At 39.2% G+C, this 23,623-nt stretch overlaps 1 long non-coding RNA gene across 1 annotated transcript; it reads left to right on the top strand.

Annotated features, from left to right (window-relative positions):
* The first annotated feature begins 7,818 nt into the window (after positions 1-7,818).
* On the top strand, positions 7,819-9,355 carry LOC307157495. Its single transcript, XR_013821007.1, has 3 exons — positions 7,819-8,113; positions 8,269-8,352; positions 9,253-9,355. It is a non-coding gene; the product is annotated as an uncharacterized lncRNA (long non-coding RNA).
* The last annotated feature ends 14,268 nt before the right edge of the window (positions 9,356-23,623 follow it).

The raw sequence follows: 23,623 nt of genomic DNA, 5'->3' as shown, positions 1-23,623 counted from the left end.
TTTGCGGGATTGCTTCTCCAACGCAATAGAGGTGGAAATGGGCTTCTCCACACAGCTCGCGCTGAAAAGCTCCTCCTCCTGCTCCTCCTGCATGGACTCCACCACAGCAGCGGCGTCTTGATATGAGTGATCATATTTAATCACAATTTATGGTTAGGCTAAAGTTATTCCTCTGGGGTCGACAAACGCGTCGGCGCATTTTGCTGGATTTTTTCACATAGCGGCAAAATATGAATATGCATATATAGAGAGCGCGCGCTATTGACATCAACTTAATAAAACAAGAGAATGACGGGCTCTGATAAAACTCATCAGATGCATGTACTTTACGTCGTCTTGCGAACCTGTGAGCAAACTCCATTTTAGAGTCTGACAGCAGGTCTCAGGTGCACGCCCACCCCGCTCACGGTTCGTCCCCTCTCTCTCCGCTGGGGTCTGCCCACTTTTCTAGCATTTTTCAAATATTGACAGTGGGTGGAGTCAGGCTCTGACCAGGGGTTTAGTTACCCTTTAAAACGTTCCAAAACACGGAAGTAGCTCAATGCCTTGCCACGTCCACTTCCGGCATCAGACTGTTAGGCTGGCGCTGTCGTCCTCACACTGCTATGACGTATGGTTCTGCAGTCAGACCTATCTCGTTATAGGAGCTTGGAGAGTGTCTGTCTAGGCTAACAGCATTTAATACCAATATATTTAAATGTATGTTTATATGTCCATACTGCCTTAATAAAGGAGTCCAGATATTAGAAAAATATCAGTCTACACATGTGTTTTATATTTAATATGAGGGAAATACACATGCGTTACGGACGTGACAAAAAAAGACGCGAGTTTGTGGGAGACAACATACTTTGTAGAAATTCTGCGAATTAAAATGCACAAGCCAAAAGAAATACCAACCGAAGGGATGAGTGTTGGCTCTCTATAAAACTATTTTATTTTAGTTTTAATTTTTTTCGTTTATGAGGGAAAAAAAAAACGTTGTTATGGACGTGACAGTTCCGAAATCGACACTTGGCTGACACTGGAAAATCAGAGAAAATGCTTTAAAAACTCGAACAGAGACCTATTTGTGTGTCTCTGTTGGGTATTTGAAACAACAAACATCTGAGACATCAGCAAGGTAAGGCTGCACAATTAATCAAATTTAAACTGAAATCACCGTGTTATAGATTAGCCTCCGTTCACGCATGTCTCTCATGCTGCTAAAATTTAACCAGCTTGGGCATGTTCAAAACACAATTCGGGCATGATATATTGCTTGATAATGTGGTGTTTAGGCTACTATAGACCCCGAAAGATACAGAATTGCTAATGTAGCGTTGCCGTGCAAGTGTAAGAGGATTGAGAAAGGGTTTACCACACCTTTAACAGAAATGGCAATATATGATAGACTACTCCACCCCGGAAAACCGGGGAACTAATAGCCCTAAGGGCACACAGGTTCGTTTTGAGTGGGTGGGTGAGAGGACATGAGACATATAGAAAAGTTTATTTTGCTTTTCAATGTTGAATAATAAATAGCTAGATATTTCAACGTTAAAAACTCACATTTGGCATTAATATAGATCAGTGGTCTTCACTATTTTTTTCATGCGAGCCGCACTGACAGGACAAAGTCAGTAGGAGAGCCATTTTACCGCAAAGTATAAAAAGTTACATCCAGTCATAAATACCATGTCTGCTTATCAAGCTGTCACCCCTGAACAATACAATATGCAATGCAATAAATACAAAAGGGTGAAAAAAAAAACATTATTTATGATTTATCAGTCAAATTTGTAACTGAGACAAGATGATTTCCTTTAATGAAAAAAGAAAACAAAAAAGGGATTTCCAGAAAATATTCATCCCAGAATGACCTTAAGTTATTTTTTTCTACATTAGCCCATCTTGTAGGCCTATCTAACCAACCAAGAGCACATGCAGCGTTAAGAGCTGGAAAGACCGCCATATAACTGGCATCTCTGCAGAGAGTGGATATTTACATGCACAACTTTTGTTTCAGTCGGACTGAATTCATTCCGATTGATGAATCTGAATGTATTGTAGTTTACATGAACGCTAAACATCGTGATATGATACATGATCGGGTTGATGTGCGTGTTTAAGTCAAAAGATTCAAATCGGAATATGAACATATGAACCGTTGTAGCGGGGTGTTTGTAGGCTATTTATCACGCAGTAAAAATGCCCAAAGTCGTCTGTATGATAATCTGAAACAAGGACTGGTGAGCCGTTGTCCTGCTTCACTTCACAGATGCTGAGTGAAAGGAGAATTATAGAATGACAGGACACTCATTTATATGACACTTTATTCATCGGGAGAACAGCTCGTTCAGCGCGTCATAAGTCGTCCTTTCAGTTTCGTTTTTCAGTCGATCAAGTTTTTTCACGTTCTCTCGATAAACCACCCCTTTCAATCCGATCGAAATTATTTGTAATAGAGCTGACACTTTAAGTTTTTAAAGGGTTATGTTAAAGCCCTACTTGTTATTAATGGTTTTATGAAATATCTCTAGTGAATGCATTATCATATCAACGTATTATATTTACCGCCATGCGAGCCACAAATTAAAGCTTGGCGAGCCGCATGCGGCTCGCGAGCCGCGCAATGAGTAACACTGATATAGATGAATACCATCAATTTGCATCTACTCATACATACACTTTAAATAACAAACGCAATTTAGAAAAACTCAATCAAGAGCAGAGGTATCTGGAGATCCAGGCCGGCTGCCAAATTGGAAAACAATCCCGCCCAAATAATCCACTACAAATACCCACACACACACACACACACACGTGAAGGGTTAAATGCCAGAAGACACACAGCACTAGGTGTGAACACACCACACAAATGGCAGCTTCGCCTTCACCCTCCAGAAACCCCCAAACCCCCAAAAATGAAAACAAAACATGAATACGATCCAAAAGAATAAAACAAGTCAAATATTTCAAAGGTCTAAACCACTTGACATAATTAGGACTCAGTACCACATAAAAACAAAGTTGACATTGAAATAAACCAAATAAATCAAACATACAACCATACATTACCCACAGTTAAACATACATACATACATACAAGATGCTTCAAACCAATGGAATTCAATAGACGGCGGCCAGAGGAGACAACCAGCCAACTCGCACAGTCAGAGGAATACACAATACTCAATAGCAATGTGCGACAGAGTCACAGCAGTTAATAGTTGCTATTGTGATAAACGTCGAGGCAAAACAGCGACGCAGTCGCAATTATACGTGATCACAGTTCAGCATTGATACTCGATTCTCATGAATAGCCCAAGAGACCGTCAGTTACGCAGGGGGGGCCTGCCGAGCAGAAAGATAATGTTAAAAACAGAAGCAAATTATTAACACACAAGTCTAAAATCTTACATACCGCAGAATAATCCCGGCGCACAAACCGTTTCGCAGTCGCGCACCATATCAGCAGCTCAGTCAGGAACACATGCTATCAATGACATGCTATCAATGCCACCGAAAACAAAGTGTAAATAATCAGCCACGGTCAATTTCTTCTTGTTATATAAAAGCGGCTACTCATACCTGTGAGACGAGGAAGCCAGCTTACAGTCCAAGCCTGCGGCAACCACGGATGACGTCACAAGGCCGAGACCAAGACGCATGCCATGTGACAAACACACATCCCTTATATTAAACAAGAAAGGGGCGGGAGCTTAAATTAAGCACAGGTGAATAAAATTCCTCATTAGTGGATTCAGTCACCCTGCTACACTAAGATACATCAGCAGCTATTTTATATTTCATATCTGTATTCTCCAGAGTCGAGATCGCCGGTTTCCCCTCAGTCCAAGGTTAGGTAAATTGAAACGCTGTCCGATTGTAAAAGTGTGTAGGCCTTAGGGGTTGCACGACTACTGATTTCTGCTAGTCGATTTCTTATCAAAACAATACTCGAGTTACTCGACTACTCGTCGTTCATGCTACTGTAAATGAAAAGACATGAAATAGCTAGATCTTATCAATAAACATTTATTTATTCATAGCCTAATGCAACAATTACATAAGTAAACTCTCAAAACATTATAATTATGACATTTCATTTTTAAATGTTCATGTAACAGTCTAAAGCCAAATGAATGGCCGTTCTTGCCTTTCATTTCAGACGTCTGCTTCTAGGGGCCGTCACATATCACGTCTTTTCCGCGCTCAAGGTCGTTATTTCAAATGTAGGCGCGCGCTCATAATGAAAGCAACATGGTGCGCTAGTTTTTCCAGGCGGGTTTTTCCTTCTCATCTCCAGAAATATTTCTAGTAGTAAAGCTAATGCAAGGGCTAGAAATCAATTAATCCTTTGCTGAATGATACTTCGTCGTCGTCATCATGGAGAGCGCAGTTTGGTTGCATAGCAACGACAGACGCCACGGGAGCGCGTGCGCTTGTAGGAGACAGCGGCATGGCCGCGCGCGCTTTCCACACTTTTTTGTAGACGCAATATGTGAACGGCCTCTTGCAGAGTTGGCCAATTACAATATTTTGGTCATCCTTGATTAAATACTTCCACACATCTGACGTGTGGTGTCTGTTGGTTCGCCATTTTTAATTCATTTATGGTTAATGGACGCTCGAGTGGTCGATTGTTTCCGACAGCGTCGACTAGTGGTTGAAGTAGTCGATCTATCGACTACTCAACTACTCTATGCAAGCCCTAGGCCTAGTGTCTATATAGAACAAACAGTCTGGAGAGCAGTATGCAAAACGCAATCGTGTCACAATGATCGCAATATTATGTTTTGTGTCAAAATGATCGCAATGTTTATACCGATTTTGCATGTTGAATGCGCAATCGTGCTTCAAAATAGCCACATTATTGCAATATTAGTCAATGCATTGTAAGAATAATTGAAATATTATTGTCTCAAGTCAAAATCACAATGATTACTTCATTTCAGCAGGCCCAATGTATGTGTTTGCCAAGTTTATTATGGTTTGGATGTCAAGAGGCTTAAGACGATCTGTGTGAAAGAGACGTCCAAAAAAGGTGAGCATAAAGTGAATATGTACAGTATTTTCATTTATTTTGTTTACTGTGAACCTAAATAATTGCCTTTTTTTTTAATAATTTTTTTACTACAGGTCAACATCTAGGCTAACTGAATATCACTGAACATTCTGTTGCAACAAAAACAGAAAAGGTAAGCATACAGTATTGATCCCTTATGAACATGAATCATTATAAATTTAAGATAATAAAATACATAAATTGGTTGCAGACAGAATCTTAACTTTTTACATCTCATTAAATATTGTAAAGATGTTGAAATGATCTAATTTAAAATCAGTTAAAAGATCAATCAAGGGAAAACAACAAACAATGAAAAATATGTCCCAAACGAGGACAAATGTGATTAATAAGATGACTTTTCTTCTTTTCCTATTCTGCAAAGACCACCTCTGCAAAGTGATACCTCCCTCTGTTGTCTATTTTTGGGTTGAAAGTCTCAATCACTTGGTCAGGTGTCACCCAAGCCTTATCTTCCATCACAGGTAAGATGAAGACAAATCCATCTCTGTCATTCCTTCTTAAAAACCTTATTTCCAGTGCCACCTGGTCTTGGTTGTTAACAAGTCCGACATACTGTCTGTCTGACAGATTTGTTTGCCCTGAATTGGACCAAGACACAGTCTCCAGTTTTGATGTTCCTTGCAGCTGCTGGGTGGAGCTCAGAGGACTGGTGTGCGGGACTTTCAGCAGATGTAATTTCTGAGAGCAGAAATCTATGGACACTTGACTGTTCTGCCTCGGAGTAGATTTCCCTGCCGTCCCTGCCGTCCAGGCTGAAAAGGGGTTCAAGTCTTCAGGGAGTGGCAAAAACTGTATCAGATCCAGTGTCTGTTGAGAAACTGTGGCAGTCTCAGAGCTAGTGGGATAATTAGGCGCAGTGCAGGTTTCAGAAGCAGTGTCTGAAACAGTAGGAAAATCAGATGCATTGGGACTTTTAGAGGTAGTATCAGTTGTGGTAGTTTCAGAGGCAGCCTCAGAAGCAGTCCCAGAGGAAGTGGGAATATCAGGCTCAGCGTGGGTTTCAGAGGCAATCTCATTGGCAGTGACAGTGCCAGCCTCATAGGCACTGGGAATATCAGGTGCAGTGTGAGCATTTGAGGCGGTAGCAGTTGCACTGACAGTTCCAGATCCACTGGGAATATCAGGTTCGTTGTGAGTATCAGAGGCAGTCTCAGCCGGAATGACGGTCTCAGAAGCATTGCCATTTGAGATGCAGTGTCAGTCTCACATGCAGTAGTATCAGAGGCGGTGGACGTGGGAGTCTCAAACACTGGAAAGAGAAGGCAGAATCTATTTATTTTTATCAGTATAATGGTTACTGGGATTAAAGAGGTTCATACTTGATTGGTATGTTGGGAAAAATAGTAATGAGCAATTCCAGTGTTATGGACGTGATATTTGCAGGTAAAACGTAAAATATAAATTCTCAGAAAATGCATTTAATACCAATATATTTAAATGTATGTTTATATGTCCATACTCCCTTAATAAAGGAATCCAGACATTAGAAAAATATCAGTCTACACATGTGTTTTATATTTAACCCCCTGAGGTCGGCTCGTTTTTTTCCGTATGAGTGCAAAAAAAAATATATAAATTTTTATCTTATATGCTTGTGTTATACATCAATCGATCCTGTTTAGTGTGTATTTTTTTGTGTATGCTCATAATAAAAACAAAGTGTTGTGCTTTTTGCCAAATAAAGAAAAATAAACATGATGCGAGTTCTGCCTACTCTCCGTCAGTGCCCAGATAGCACACGTACGTCGGGCCGACGTTGGCCCAACATCGAGCGTCGGCCTCCCTCCCTATAACATCGCAAAGGCGTCGGCCAGGTGTAGGCAGATCTCTTGTCCGACAGTGCTCTATTTCCCAGCTCCGTTACGTCGGCTTTTGGTCGGCCCACTATACGGGAGGCCGATGTCGCGTTGTGCGCGTGAACTTTCAAGTCGCTTTCAACACTGGAGCGGCCGCGGCGCAGAGTTGCCATGGAAACGCCGCGGGACCACTGCGACTGGTAAGCAGGAAAACTCCCTCTCTCGCTGTTGTTTTCACTGCTTTCAGGTGATATTAGTCTCTAAAATCACACGGATAATACACACAACTGTTCTTAACACTTCTCTTACTTGTAATTGATACGCTTATGTTGAATATTTACTTTTATAGACATGGCTTTGTGTCTTCGGAAAAAGTCTGTTAGCATCTCAACCGTTTTCAGAAGAGGTAAGTTAAGCTAACGTAAAGTTAACTCGGTTGAGCTTTTGTTTATGAAAGTTTGGGCTTTTAATCACCTCTTTTGTGTATATGAGAGGTTTTGTAAAGGTTTTACTTGGAAGTGAGCTAATTTATTTTACACAAACGTAAACATAAACGTATGTAATCGGTGACGTCACTTACATGGAGTGATAAAATTGGTTGAAACTAGCTCAGTGGTAAACAAAAATTGATAAAAAAAAATGTTCTGTGATTTCAGCAGCAACAAAATAACCCATAACAGAGGGAAAGCTCCACGACTTCAACATTTCTGAAGAAAGCTGCTGCCGGAGAAGTAGGAAATACAGGTAGGAAATCCAAAACTAAAGAATTAATTACTGATTTTAGGAAACAGAGCCCCCCTCTTCCCCTCACTATCATTGATGGCCAATATTGAGATAGTACAAGAATACAAGTACCATGGCACAATAATTGATAGTAAGCTATGTTTTGAATCACACACTGATGCTGTTTGTGCCAAAGCCCACCAGCGAATGTATTTTTACCGTAGACTGAGGAATTTTAACATTGACCCCACTTTGATGAGAATGTTTTATTCTTGTTTTATTGAGTCTGTTTTAACCTTCTGTTTTATCTGCTGGTTTGGTTCCTTGTCTACAAAAAAAACAAAAAACGATTAGAGAGTATTGTTAGGACATGTAGCAAGATTGCAGGCATTAACTTTCCCCCTCTCTCACACATTTACTCCAACGGAGTGGCAAAGAAGGCAGCTGACCCTAGTCATCCTTTGTCCTGCCAGTTCAAGCTACTTCCCTCAGGCCGTAGGTACTCCATGCCCAGATGCAGGTCAAATAGATTCAGAAACTCATCTCAGAAAAGCATTTCACCTCTGCTGTAGCTTATATATAATATAGCTTAGCTATAGCTTCTTACTTGTAATAAACCTGCCATTATATAATAATATTGTTGGCTCTGTGACAAATGGTTTGTTGTGTTCCTAGATCCTTCAATGTTGATGCCCTGGCCTCCACCGTAGCAGAGTTGGGCAGATCATCATCTCTAAGGCGCTATGAACAATATGATTAGTAAGTAAAACTTCAAACATACACTAATGTCAAACATACACTAATTGTGTTGGTAAAAAAATTGTTTTGAAAGAAGTCTCGTATGTTCACCAAGACAATAATATTGTGAAATAATATAACAAATTTTAAATAACTGTTTTCTATGTGAATATACTGTAAAATGTAATTAATTCCTGTGATCAAAACTGAATTTTCAGCATCACAGCTTCATATGATCCTTCAGAAATCATTCTAATATGATGATTTGACGCTCAAGAAACATTTATGATTATTACCAGCTTTCATTTTCTCAAAGGTGTAGCAGGATACCCAGGGCTTGGTTTACACCTATCACAATTTCTAGACACTGGGGGACCATAGGCAGGCTAGGGGAACTCATATTAATGTTAAAAAACCTCATAAAGTGAAATTTTCATGCCATGGGACCTTTAAGCGTTTTCTACCAGTTTTCTATGTGAGGAAAACGCTTAACTGTACATAGCAGTCTATTTTTAATTAGTATGGTGTTTACTGAGTTATCATTTATTTATTTTAATATCACTGTCTATGCGTTAAGTCACGTTCTGCGAGTGCAAATCTTTAAATTCAACTTTGGACTTGTATTTTACAGGGGACAAGTTCTCAAATTCACATCTTCATGCGCTCGAGTTTTGCTACTCTTTTACTTTCATAAATAACCTTCCTGATAATGTTCGGGGCTCAGAAACACTCTCCCAATTTAAATCTAGACTAAAGACACAACTCTTTAGCCAAGCATTCAATTAACACATCTCATAATCTTGTTTTACAGTTAATATGTGATGAAATAGTAAAAAGTGCACATGATCATCTTTTGCCTGAAATAATATGAACTGCAGCTATGCTAATCTTTCTCCTGTTGCTTCCCTGTTTCTATCTCAGGATGCTCAGCAAGTTCACTAGAGATTACAGCAGCTCCAGTTTGGATCCAGCCTCACTTGTGAAGACTTCAGATGATGGCAACTATATATGGACATAACAAAACTGCCAGATATTAAGGTGGGGTAAGCGATATTTCAAAAACGCTGTTGGACACTGTTGATATTTGGAATGAACCCAAACAAACACACCCCTCTCTTCAATGCTCCACCTCCAAAACTCACCAGATTGCCCAGCAGCCGCATCACATTATTGGTGTAAATAACTCATTTATGTTATTGCATGACCTGCTCAATAAAAGCGCAACACTAAGAACGTTTCAGGAAACACGTTATTAATTATGATAAGGGCTGAATTTCCCGAAACCTTTTTAGTGCTACGTCATTCCTAAGTTATACCTTAAGCTGTACCTTATCGTTAATACGTGTTTCCTGAAACATTCTGTAAGTCATACGTTCGGATATTTCCCCACCAGTTAATCAAAGTGTGACAACACCGGTAATACCATAATAGAAGTGACGCTCATGCGATGCGGCGTGCTCGTTTTTCCAGGCGCACATATGCTACAGCGAGATGAAAACATCTCAACTTTTCAGAATGCCACAAGCGCACCGCAGGTCATGTGACAAAAACCAACCGATCAGCTTTGGCCTTTCCGTAACAACATGGAAAACTTGGCCGAACAGCTGATCATAGCTGTACAGGGCGAGTTTTTATTTCTCATCTCTATAAATATATCTAGTAGTAAAGCTAATGCAAGGGCTAGAAATCAATTAATCCTTTGCTGATACTTCCTTGTCATCATGGAGAGCGCAGTTCATGGTTGCATAGCAACGACAGACGCCACGGGAGCGCAAGCGCTTGTAGAAAGGAGGAGAAAGTGCTTTCCACACGTTGAACGGCCCCTAATTCAGGGTAAACTGAGAATCTATTTGGTTTAAAATCGTTTTTGTTTTGTTTAAAATGGAGATCACGATAACATACATCAGAATAACATGTTCTAGTCTATTTAAAAAAAAAGATACTCAATCATTAATTCAAACACTTTAAAACAAATTAATTCAGTGTCTCATTCATAAACACCTGGGCTGCGTTTCCCGATAACGTTGTCTCTTAGCGTGCTACGAAGACTCTTAAGGTATAACTTAACTAAAGGTATACCATTTATAGGCGTGTTCCCCGAACCATACCTTAGAAAGCTATTTATAACAATTTTTTTCATTATGACAATAATTAATTCTACATTTACAATAAACTGCCAGGTGTCAGCTTTCATATGAGATCATACTTGTGCTTTTAGTACAAAGGGTTCATGAACTGTATCTGTTTCAGTTTGGGTATGTCATTTCTGGGGATTTTTCAAAAGTGGGGTTGCAGCTTAACAGGTTAACTAAAGGTATACCATTTATAGGCGTGTTCCCCGAACCATACCTTAGAAAGCTGCTAAAGATATTCCTTCTTACGTGTGACGTTACCCAGTGCTGCCTGTGGCGATGCTGCTGAATCTGCTGATATCGGTGGCTCGAGAATCAATTATTCACTCGTGCAGGGGCTGCTTCACTGTGTTATGTGAGAAAGCGGTGTTCTTTATAAAAGCAATTCAGAAATGTACGCGGGTTGAGTGAGAAAAAACACTGACATTATGGATTCGGATGGCAATAAAATCACAGACTTACCCCTTTAAATGTTTAAAATACCATACGAACCCATGAGAAACAGTTGGCATCTACTTACAGCTTAACTGACAGTATGCTTTCACTGGCCTTTGAAAGCACTCCGCGGACGGCGCCGTCTTTTAGAACAACTATTCGCTGTATCGCTGCCATAGTTTGAGCAAACTCCCCACCACAATCATTCCCTTTAAATAGACTATTAAACCTATTAAACTATTAAATGGTTTGCCAGCTGATGTACCTTTGATTGTTGTTAGATTTTTAATTATATTATCCAGTGTAATGACAATTTTATTCTTAGCTTTAGTCCTAACTGCTTTTTCTCAATGTTTTTCACTCTGTTACAGGTTGCCAGGAAGAATCCTTCTCTACATTGTTGCTGTTCCTTTTTGATCCCTTTTCTCCTGGAGGTCTTTCTGGTGTCATTAAAATGTCTTAACTTGAATGGTGTCTGTTCATTATACTAGAGACAGTTACACACAACATTAAGAAGATATTTTTCAATGTCAGTATAGCCTACTTTTTTTCATATTGGATAGTCAAGTAACTCCAGGGCTGTATATATGTACATAGACATTGAGGGGGACAAGTCCTACCCTGCAAAACATGCTTTTCTTTACTTACTTTTTCATGCTTTACTTAGTATTTTTGTGTTGTTTCCAGTCCAAATATCTAAAAATTCTTAAATCAAGAAGCATTTACTAGAGAAGTAAAATGACATAAGAAATTCTATTTTGTTTTCAGATAAACAGAGTAATTTAAGTAATTTTTGCTTAAAACAAGATAAATTGTCTGCCAGTGGGGTAAGAAAAAATAATCTTTGATTCAATTGGAAAACAAGATTATTTTTTCTTACCCCACTGGCAGACAATTTATCTTGTTTTAAGCAAAAAATACTTAAATTACTCTGTTTATCTGAAAACAAAATAGAATTTCTTATGTCATTTTACTTCTCTAGTAAATGCTTCTTGATTTAAGAATTTTTTGATATTTGGACTGGAAACAACACAAAAATACTAAGTAAGAAAAGCATTTTTTGCAGTGTATAAATTATATGTCAATAATAACAATAGTATGTCAACAGTTAGAAATGGCCAAACTGGAAATTCAATATTTGAAATTCTTGCTCCGCTCTGTTTTTAGGATGGCAAAAAGTTTAAAAGTTACATTTTAGGCTGGTCTACCTTACAGAGACCATCCAAATAGATAGCCAATCAAATCATAGAAGGGGGGGTTTACTGTTCACAGAAGCAGAGCATGTGTTTCATCAGTTTAACGTTGAAAGAGTGCGAGGTAAGATGGAAGTGTAAAACTACTCCACTTTTTTTTCTTGAATATGGCCATTTTGAGGGATGAAATTTGCATGTGTTCAGTATCAAAGCTATTTTATCAATTTAAGTCTCGGGGCAATGTTGACTACAGTTTGTGCTGCTGAGTGAGTGTTGCAGCGCGATCTCCGCTCTGTGTGTGTGTGTGTGTGTGTGTGTGTGTGTGTGTGTTCGTAAGTGCGTGCGTCAATGAAGCGCAGCGCATGGTGTCTAATGTAAAGAGTAGCCCGAAAGGTCCGACCTATAAATAAAGGTCCTATAAAACCCATGCAGAGCTGCCAAAAGATTTACAGCTTTGCATCGTTCAAACATCGGCCGGATATCATTTGCGATCAAAGGCCGACGTCGAGGAGACATATTGCCGATGAGCAAACGATCTCTGAGCGACATCGTGCCGATGGAACTTTGTACATCGGGCCAACGTCGGCCCGACGTACGTGTGCTATCTGGGCTGTGAAACGCCCACATCAGCTGGATAACACACACCGCGAGTTCACTTTCAGACTTATGTACTTTACGATGCTGTGAGGAATACTACTATCTTGATAATAATCCTGCAAAAATTTACCTCAGAAGTTCTGGAAGTATCATTTCGAGGAGCAAACGGATCCCGCTGAGGAATTAGGTCAGTTCTGTTTGCTTTGTTCTAATCTGAATGAATGAACGCACAGATGCGTGCTGTTGTGGAGCTACTACAGCTGGCAAAAATACTGTTTAAATAATATGAATCGCGTTTGAATGAATGAACGCACAGATGCGCGCTGTTGTGGAGCTACTACAGCTGGCAAAAATACTGTTTAAATAATATGAATCGCGTTTGAATGAATGAACGCAAAGATGCGTGCTGTTGTGGAGCTACTACAGCTGGCAAAAATACTGTTTAAATATGAATTGCGTTTCTGTGTATGAATGAATGAACGAACGAACGCACAGATGCGCGCTGTTGTGGAGCTACTACAGCTGGCAAAAATACTGTTTAAATATGAATCGCGAATACAAAGAAAGATTACACTGGAAATATTGTTACAATTTTAAATGTTGTTGTAATTGTATAACCTTAATTGTATAAAAAAAAAAATATATATATATCAGGTCCGTAGCCAGCCTATTGAAAGGGGGGGTTCTTTTTTTCAAAAAGTGGACCTTTTTGCAGTTTTTCTCCTCCTTTTGTATTTAATTAAGAGGTTCAAATACTTCATTTTGGTGACCTTTTATGCGCTAATTCGTGCTGGATTAGCTTGCCTGCTGGTATCTTAACAAGCACGCTTTTTGATGCACCTAAAATATTTACTGCATTGTTGTCAAATTGCTTCCTCATGTAACACCTTTGTCAGTCCATACACAGTTCATAAGTTTAACACTAGAACGGCCATGGCGGTCATTTTGACCGTTTTGAATTTTATATCTGCAATAACTTTGTTGAAAAAATAAATACAATCCTGCTGGTACCTGACTTTTCCTAAAAGTGCCTGTATTTTCATTTAAAATGTTTTTCATATAAATTACACATAAGGCAAAAAAACAAATGAACATATTTACCTATTTCGGCCATAGACGGTCATATTGACCGCACGGAATTTCGCGGTATTATTATAGGCTATACCAATATACACAACAATAAAATGTGGTTAAAAATACACTAAACATATTCAACAACAAATCATTTAAATGTAATGATATTCAGAACAGAACAAGAATGAAAAAATAACTATAAACAAGCCAAAATGAAATGCGTTATAAGCGAAAGTGAAAGTAAGCGGCGTTAGGCTCACGTAACTTTCTAATTAGAATCAAAATGTTTCAACATTTGCGATGTATTTGGATGGTAAACTATTTCTTTATCATAGGCTTTGTACTTCACTCACGTTCCAATATCGACGGAAAAAATCATCCTCTTCACATGCGCAAAATGGTACGAATTGTAGGCTATAGGCTACAAACAGAGCAGTGGAATTTTTATATGTTAGGTTGACTATTTTATTATTATATTTTATTGTGGCTATAATGAACAGGCTGCAATGTCAAGATTGCAATACTGGAATATGGTTGGTGTGTGTGTGTGTGTGTGTGTGTCGGCGGGCGCGACGCGATCGAACTGTGTAAACAAATATGGGCTACTCCGTCATTTTGTTCAGGACATCTACGGATATTATTTATTTATAAATGTATAATTAAACTTGTTTAAATGTACAGTTTGGTGTTGTTTTGTTTTTTAAAGACATATTAATACAATAAATGCATTAATCTCTCAATTGGGTATTTATCATTAAAGATATAAAGTTTGGAATATAGCGGTCAAAATGACCGCTTGCGGCAGTTCTAATAGTTATGGAATTCTGGCACTTCTAGTGTTAAAGACCACACTAACAACAGAATAGATTTAATGAACTTTACTGAAATATTAATAATAATTCTTCTCATCATCATTTCTTGACTCTCTGTCAATGCCTCTTTGCTTGTTGCTGTATTTGTCTTGACACTTATGGATTTAGTACACTGGTCAGTTCCAATCTTCTTGGGTGCAATTTGGAGAATATGTTCACAGCTTCATCCAGGTTGACTGCCATGTCATAGTGAGTATGGATGAGGGCCAGGGATGACAAGCGGTCCTCTCCCATGCTGCTACGCATGAATGTGTTCAGTCTCCGGAGAGTGCTGGCCGACCGTTCACATTCACATGAGGTGACTGGCAGAGTACAAGCTATTTTGAGAAGCTTGAAGATGTTTGGGTAGATCAGCGCATCACATTGTTTGATTGCCTCAGCACATGAAGTTGGCCTTTGTTCTGATGGCTTGTTTTGCCACTTCAGTGTCCAGCGTTTCAGTTCCTGGTCAATCAGCTCTGGTGAAGGTAAGTCATCTTGGTAAAGTTGGACTACTTCAGAAATGTCCACTGTCACACCTGAGTTGCACTGTATAGACGGAATTAGACCCAGGAGCCTTGATGCGTTTACAGATAGAGGACTGAATCTGGATTCAAACTCCAAGATGACATGGTCTAGGAAAGGTATAGCCATGTTGCGACGATAGTAGTCCTTCACAGTTTCAGCAGGTACATTTTCTCTGTGTGTCTGCCTTCCAGCAACACGTGGTTGACTGGTAGGCTGAACATCGACCTGAGCAGCCATCCTGATGGCTTGCTTGTAGATCTGGTTGAAGTCATCCTCAATTGTCTCACGTAGCTCCTTGTAGATATTCTTGACCTCATCTACCATGCTAAATGCCTCCACAATGTCAACTGAGGTTTTTTGCAGCTTCACTGTGATGCCTGTAAGGTGGGACAAGACTTGATAGACGGTGAGGAAGGTCAGGATGAAACCGAAGTTTTGGAGCCCAGACAAGAGACTATAGGCTTCTGCTTTGTACTTGCCCTGCCATCCAGTGGTGACATCTTGGCTGTAATCTTCTGTATGGAGACCAAGTGCGATGACTTCTAGAGCCTTAACAATAAAGACGAAGGCACTATAAAAGTGGCTGTATGCGTCATGTCTTTCTGCCCATCTTGTGCGACATATGTCAATCAGCGGTTTCCTCTGTCCCATTGAGTGTGCATCCTTATGTACAACCTCCATGAGTAGTTGTTCCCTCTTTGGACTGTAGGTGAAGAATATGATGGTAGACTTCATCTTGTCAATCATGTTGCGCACAACTGGAAGAGCACAGGAGCGTGCAATGACAAGGTTCAGGCAATGCCCATTACAGTGCATGTACACTGCTTTAGGTGCGTCCTTCTTGATCAGAGCCTGGACACCAACATTTTCACTGCTCATGTTGCTGGCACCATCATACCCCTGGCCTCTGCAATCACCAATCTCTATGTTGAGGTGACTCAGCACATCCTTAATTGCGGTTGCAATGTGGCTGCCTGTGATTCGAGGCAGAGAGCAAATCTCCAGCAATTCCTCCCTGATATTTAGGTCTTTGTCCACAAACCTTACACACAATGGCATCAGCTCTACATTATGGGATGTCACCTCATCAGCCATGACTGTATAGATCTGTGCATTTTTGACCTCGTCCACTATCTGGGCCTGAATTATTCGCTTTCCTATCACGTCAATCATCTGATTTTGGGTTTGGGGCGAGAGGTAGGTGGCATTTCTGAGCTTTGGCTGTTCCATATGTTGCTTCAGTTTCTCATCATGGTTTGCAAGTAGTTTCATCAGGGCCAAAAAGTTTCCAGGATTGCCAGTAGAATTCTGCTTCTCAGATGTACCTCTAAGTGCAATGCACTGGCGACCACAGTATAGTACACTCTCTGCTACAGACTTGAGTATGTGCCTGTTTTCTTTGATATTGGCTTTCTTCTTACTGTCCATAAGGACAGAGATTTGGGTCTGAGGTTTTTCAATTGACTGAAGAAACAACTGAGCATTTTCAACTGCAGCCAAGTGATATGCTTTTGTTGAATGGCTGCCTATTACCATGCTTTTCTTGTGCCATTTTGTGAATGGGGCATTTACTAACACTCCCATTTGTTTTCTCTCTTTGGCATTGACAAACAGGGCACAGCACACACAGAAGAGACCATCAAGGTTAGAACTATACACCAACCACCAGCCATATTCCTCCAACCACCCGAGTTTGAATGCCCTATTGCAGCCAGCAAGGAATTGTGTTGGAAAAATGAAGCTTTTAGAAGGCTTGTTGTGGTTCCTGAGTAAATGGTATTTCTGGCCATCAGACATCTTACGCACACTCTCTAAGATTTCTTCAACCGATTTTGTGGACTGAATGAAAAATCCTATATCATTAAATATCTCCTGACCTTCCATGGCAGGATGTGGGTCCTCTTGACCTTCGCTGAGCTGTCGCATTTCACCTTGACCTTCCCTGAGCTGTCGCATTTCACCTTGACCTTCCCTTAGCTGTCGCATTTCACCTTGACCTTCCCTTAGCTGTCGCATTTCACCTTGACCTTCGCTGAGCTGTCGCATTTCACCTTGACCTTCCCTGAGCTGTCGCATTTCACCTTGACCTTCGCTGAGCTGTCGCATTTCACCTTGACCTTCCCTGAGCTGTCGCATTTCACCTTGACCTTCCCTGAGCTGTCGCATTTCACCTTGACCTTCCCTGAGCTGTCGCATTTCACCTTGACCTTCGCTGAGCTGTCGCATTTCACCTTGACCTTCGCTGAGCTGTCGCATTTCACCTTGACCTTCGCTGAGCTGGTGCATTTCACCTTGACCTTCCCTGAGCTGGTACATTTCACCTTGACCTTCCCTGAGCTGTCGCATTTCACCTTGACCTTCGCTGAGCTGTCGCATTTCACCTTGACCTTCCCTGAGCTGTCGCATTTCACCTTGACCTTCCCTGAGCTGTCGCATTTCACCTTGACCTTCCCTGAGCTGTCGCATTTCACCTTGACCTTCCCTGAGCTGGTACATTTCACCTTGACCTTCCCTGAGCTGTCGCATTTCACCTTGACCTTCGCTGAGCTGTCGCATTTCACCTTGACCTTCCCTGAGCTGTCGCATTTCACCTTGACCTTCGCTGAGCTGTCGCATTTCACGTTGACCTTCCCTGAGCTGTCGCATTTCACCTTGACCTTCCCTGAGCTGTCGCATTTCACGTTGACCTTCCCTGAGCTGTCGCATTTCACCTTGACCTTCCCTGAGCTGGTACATTTCACCTTGACCTTCCCTGAGCTGTCGCATTTCACCTTGACCTTCACTGAGCTGTCGCATTTCACCTTGACCTTCCCTGAGCTGTCGCATTTCACCTTGACCTTCCCTGAGCTGTCGCATTTCACCTTGACCTTCCCTGAGCTGTTGTGAATCATCTGTAAATATACAGTATACGCATTGGTCAGTGATGTAGTGTAAAGTGAATCCAACTGTTTCATTATCTGAAATACACTTGTATGTTATTTGGCATGGATAACCATAACTTCCCTACAAAAAAATCACCACAAAGTTATATGTTCCTGTTATTCAGTAACATTTGGCTTCATACTTTTTGGAAGACAAACAAGGTACATTTAAAAAAAAAAAAGATATTAATAACAACAAAAAAAAACTATAGTTTCACATTTTATATGTATGATTAGAAGCAGTTTAGCCTAGCCTATAACATAAATTAAAAATATTTAGGTGTTTTTATCATTTTGTGGTTTATAGATCTTTAGAAAATTCACTGTATAACAGGAACAACCTCAACTACCTTCTGCTCCAGTGGGGTTGACGACTGTTAGCTATAAAATGTTACAGGTTATGTAGTAAATATAACAACCTTACCCTGTTTGCCAGTTTTTTTGAACATATGTTCAATATTCTGCGACAATGACGCTGCTGCCTGCTTTCTCTTCCGTCTCTCCTGCTCTTTTCGGCCCATATTTACTATTTGGTTGTACCGTCTGACATAAAAACAGTCAAAACACCTTTTTTTGAAGCTTTCATTAGATGTATGTACATACAACTTCACTCAACTAGTACATACTCGTGACGTCATACATTCTCACACTATCAGTGAATCGGTGCAAAATAAACTCATAACAGTTAATAAATAAAGAATAACATGACACGCATACAGGGCTGCCAACTTTTGAGTTTAGCTTGGAGTGAGATTTTGTTTTAGGTATGTAAAAACAAATATTGCATCACAATAAGTGTGACAATGACTGGTAGGATACAGTTTTTATTATTACTTGACAAAATTTTCAAGATTTTAATTCCATTCTTGTGATTTGATTCAGATTTTGATTCAATATTGACTAATTTGGATACAAGTTTATTTTAAATTCTATTTAAAAAAATAAACTCGCCTAATGCTGTAAACATAGTGGGCCCAATCTGCTGGTATTATTAAAGGTTAAAAATAACAAATTCAATTAAATATAATGCAGTTTTTGTTATAATAACAATTTAATGACATAAGTAAAAATATAATAAATATGTAATATAGTGCTCAGCAAAATCTCCTCTCTAGCTATTTGTATAAATTAACATGCTATGGTCATTAAATGGCTTTCCTGAGGTAAATGTAACGTTTTGTGACATAATTGTTCTCCTTTTATTATATTGACCTCTTTCTGTGGTTAAAAAACACTAATTGGTCGATATTAAGTATACTTTCGGTAAGTTGTACTGCATCTTTAAATAACGTAAACAAGTAACAGATGATCGGTTCACGTGCACTTGAACTGAGGCGCTCAGCAATCTGTCACGTCACATTTACAAGCGCCAAACGTATTTTTGTCTGAATTTCGTAATAAAATTGACGGAATCTAAGAGCTGAGAATTAGTTTAATATTAACAGTACCTCTTTGCTCCGCAATTTTTCTGTGCGTGAGAAAATGGATGTGTGGCGTGAGAGCGAAAAGTGTCTTGAAAAGTGTCAATTGCATTGACAAGTGTCAGTCTCACGCTCAATCTCAATGCGTGAGAGTTGGCAGCCCATAAAAACCACTCAGCATCACCTAACCATGAGCTCAGAACGGATCATTAACGCTACAGACATAACACTCTCACATACTAGGCATCGTAAATCAATTAATATACTAATCATTACAGATAATTTACCTCAAGCGGTCTGCTTTGAAGTTCTCAGAGGAATAAAAGACGCTCACCGAAGGAGAAGCATTTCCATTGGCTCCAGTCTGCCGGTATTGGCCAATCACAAGTCGATATTGCACAGCCAATATCACTGAATATCCCACTATGTTTTATTATTATAATTACGCTACGTTTATATGGATATTATATTGTAGACTATTGAGTGGATAAAATATAGAAATCCTTTTAATTAAAAAAATATATATAACCCCTCCCCCCATCATTCAGAGGGGATGCTTCTTCACGTTGCTTTGAAAAGTGAACTCTCTCTGAACTGCACGCGCGGCACACACGTCCAGCTACAACAATCATATTAATTTGAAACAGCAACTCAGAATATTTGTCACAAGCATTGATTAAAACAATTTGTCACAAGCATTGATTAAAACAATAATGACAATAATCACATAAAAAAAAAAAAAAAAAAAACGACTAAAATTCTGGACCTTTGGCAGTGAGGGGGGGGGTTCGTTCGAACCACCCGAACCCCCCCTGCCTACGGGCTTATATATATATATATATATATATATATATATATATATATATATATATAAGGATAGATGTAAACAAAATCTTAAAAGGTCATTAAAAGCCTTCTCTTTAAATAATTTTATTATGCTTTATTAGTGACACATTTGGGAAGAGAATATATTCCAAATCTGAAAATACAGTATGAGAACAATTAACTGCACAATTACTAGAAATGTTTACCTTGGATATTGTACAATTAGCAAGCAAAATTTGTGGAAAAAAACAACAAACCAGTTATATATTGTCCTTGCATTTTTGTGGCTCATTCACACACCTGAATGAAAGGCTCATTACGTATGCAGCCTCATTATGCGGGCCCCATTGACTCTGCAGGTGTGAATCACGCCCACCCGCATATGGCCTTTCCAAACAAAAAGTGTTTTACAAGATTTAAATCAATGTATTGTGTTATGTGAATGATTAGGCAGGATGATTTTCACATAATTTTGAAGAAAAAATTCTAGGCAACGTCATCCATTAGTCCAGGGGTTCCCAAACTTTTCCATGCCAAGGCCCCCCAAATACCACTAGGTTCTGGCCAAGGCCCCCCTTTTGCAGGATGTGTTATTGAACCCATCGACAATACTATGGCACGTGTAGAAATAAATAAATAAAACATCTACGTGAACATCAGATTATGTGATGGTGTTTGATACCAGAAAGATTATAGAGATGCACCGATTACAATTTTCAAGGCAGATTCCGATTTTTCATTAAGTTTGACCTGCCGATACAGATTTTAGCCGATTCTGATTTCATTTTTTCTAACCACTTTACAGCACACACAAATATTATATATATATATATATATATATATATATATATATATATATATATATATATATATATATATATATCAATCAAACTTTATTTATAAAGCACTTTACAACGACCGAAGTAGACCAAAGTGCTGTACACAAGAATAAACAAATATACAAAAACAACACAACTCATGCAGCATAAAATACAAAGTGAAATAAATGAAAACAAAACGTATAAAACAAACCATAAAAGCAAAATGTCAACTCCTGGTGTTAAAGGCCAAAGAAAATAGATGAGTTTTTAAAAGAGATTTAAAATGAGTGATTGAAGTGGCCTGTTTTACCGGATGAGGCAGGTCATTCCACAATTTTGGAATTTTTATATATATAAAATAAAACACCACTTTTACCCAAACTGATTAATAAAAACAAGTTTAAATGGATACATTTTCTATAAATATTTTTGTCTTCATTTTCAAGACAAAAATCCTACTCCAGTTCTTGTTCAAACACACTATACATGTAAATTATGTGCATTTAGGTACTTTCTGTGTGAAATCATATTTATTTTGTCTATCAAATGTGTGCCTTCACTTTAATTGAGCGTGAGCAGCGTAGCAAAAATAGACTCGGCGCCGAAACCCTCCGCTTCACTACTGCTCATGCGGCGCTCCTGCTGGACGCTCACGCGCTGCTCTTGCTCGTGGTGTGATTGCACTCACTGAACATGCACGCCGAAAAAAATTCGCGCTGCTCACGCGCCGCTCGCGGTCTGAAACGGCCGTAATTCACAAGGTTTCCTACATGTGCGTTCTGTGTGCATGTGTGATGCTGATGTTGCGCGATGTTATTCATGCGGCGCCCGAGTGCATTTGAATCGGCATATGTCAGACTGAAAATAACGTGAAAATCGGCTAATTCTTGTCACTAGCCGATCAATCAGTTCATCTCTAAAAGATTAGCATTAAAAGTATAATGTTCAGATAGGCTATGCAACAAATTATTGTAATGTTATTTCATAACAATACTCATATTAGCAAATATTTAATATTTTATATAAATATAATTTTTTTAAACTTTTTTTCTGCTTTTTTTCCCAACTTGCTGCGGCCCCCCTGGCGCCCCCTGGCGGCCCCCACTTTGAAAACCCCTGCATTAGTCAAAAGTCTTATTTACATATATTTAGAATGTGTTTTATGGCCTTATTTCAGAAACTTTAGTTTTTTGTTTTTGAAAAAACCATGCATAAACATTATTCTATCAAAAATACAAACATGTACATGCAAGTTGTTCACATATTATGGTAGCCCTGTTTGTGCTAAATAGAGTGAATTTACACCCTTGCCATTGATACGTTTATAAGCAACTGAAAAAAGCACAAATGTCAGGGCATGTCAGAACATCTCAAGGACCCCAAAAACCCCTCAGACCCCAGAGGGTTAATATAAGGGAAATACACATGCGTTACGGACGTGACAAAAAAAGATGTGAGTTTGTGGGAGACAACATACTTTGTAGAAATTCTGCGAATTAAAATGCACAAGCCAAAAGAAATAATACCAACCGAAGGGATGAGTGTTGGCTCTCTATAAAACATAAATTATTTATTTTATTTTAGTTTTCATTTTTTTCGTTTATGAGGAAAAAACGTTGTTACGGATGTGACGGATTTCCGTTAATCGACGTGACAGTTCCGAAATCGACACTTGGCTGACGCTGGAAAATCAGAGAAAATGCTTTAAAAACTCGAACAGAGACCTATTTGTGTGTCTCTGTTGGGTATTTGAAACAACAAACATCTGAGACATCAGCAAGGTAAGGCTGCACAATTAATCAAATTTAAACTGAAATCACCGTGTTATAGATTAGCCTTAACTACAACATGAGTCATATGAATTCCTGCATGAATAAAACCATCTTAACTATACGTTAGTACATGCTTGTTAATTAATGTATTAATTAACACTTTGGGGTAAACTAAATCAAACATGCTCTAGTTTAGAAGAAAGATGTATTAAAAAGTATAGGCTATAGTTATCTAACATCTGACTAATTAAAAATTAACCTCAAAACATAACATGCTAAATGGGGGATATCTAGCATAAAAAATGTATTGTCAGAATGTCGTCTCTCAGTTGTTGAATTTCGCACAGACGTTGCCACAACGTAAATGTGTTTGCTCAGCCCGATCTCATGAAAGTGCAAATACCACGAATTGTATTTGTAGTGCTTATAATACGCTGTTTTTGCGTGCATATGATACGCACTTTATGGCGTGTAATAGGCACGCACTCCGCACCCCTAATCCTAACCAAGGGGTTTACAGTGCGTAGCTTATGCACGCAAAAACATTTTTGCCGTATAAATGGCACAAGAAATAAAATTCGTGGTATAGATACGCACTTTCATGAGATCGTGTTTCATAATCTGCTACTGGGCTGGCCCTCTGTCAAATTTTAAAACCCAGTGTGGCCCTTGAGCCAAAAAGTTTTCCCACCCCTGGGTAGGGTTGCACCAGCCATTCGTAA

The sequence above is a fragment of the Squalius cephalus genome (genome assembly GCF_949319135.1).
Source record: "Squalius cephalus genome assembly, chromosome: 4".
Lineage (NCBI taxonomy): Eukaryota > Metazoa > Chordata > Actinopteri > Cypriniformes > Leuciscidae > Squalius > Squalius cephalus.
The sequence above is the reverse complement of the archived record's forward strand: the minus strand, read 5'-3'. Positions and strand labels throughout refer to the sequence as shown.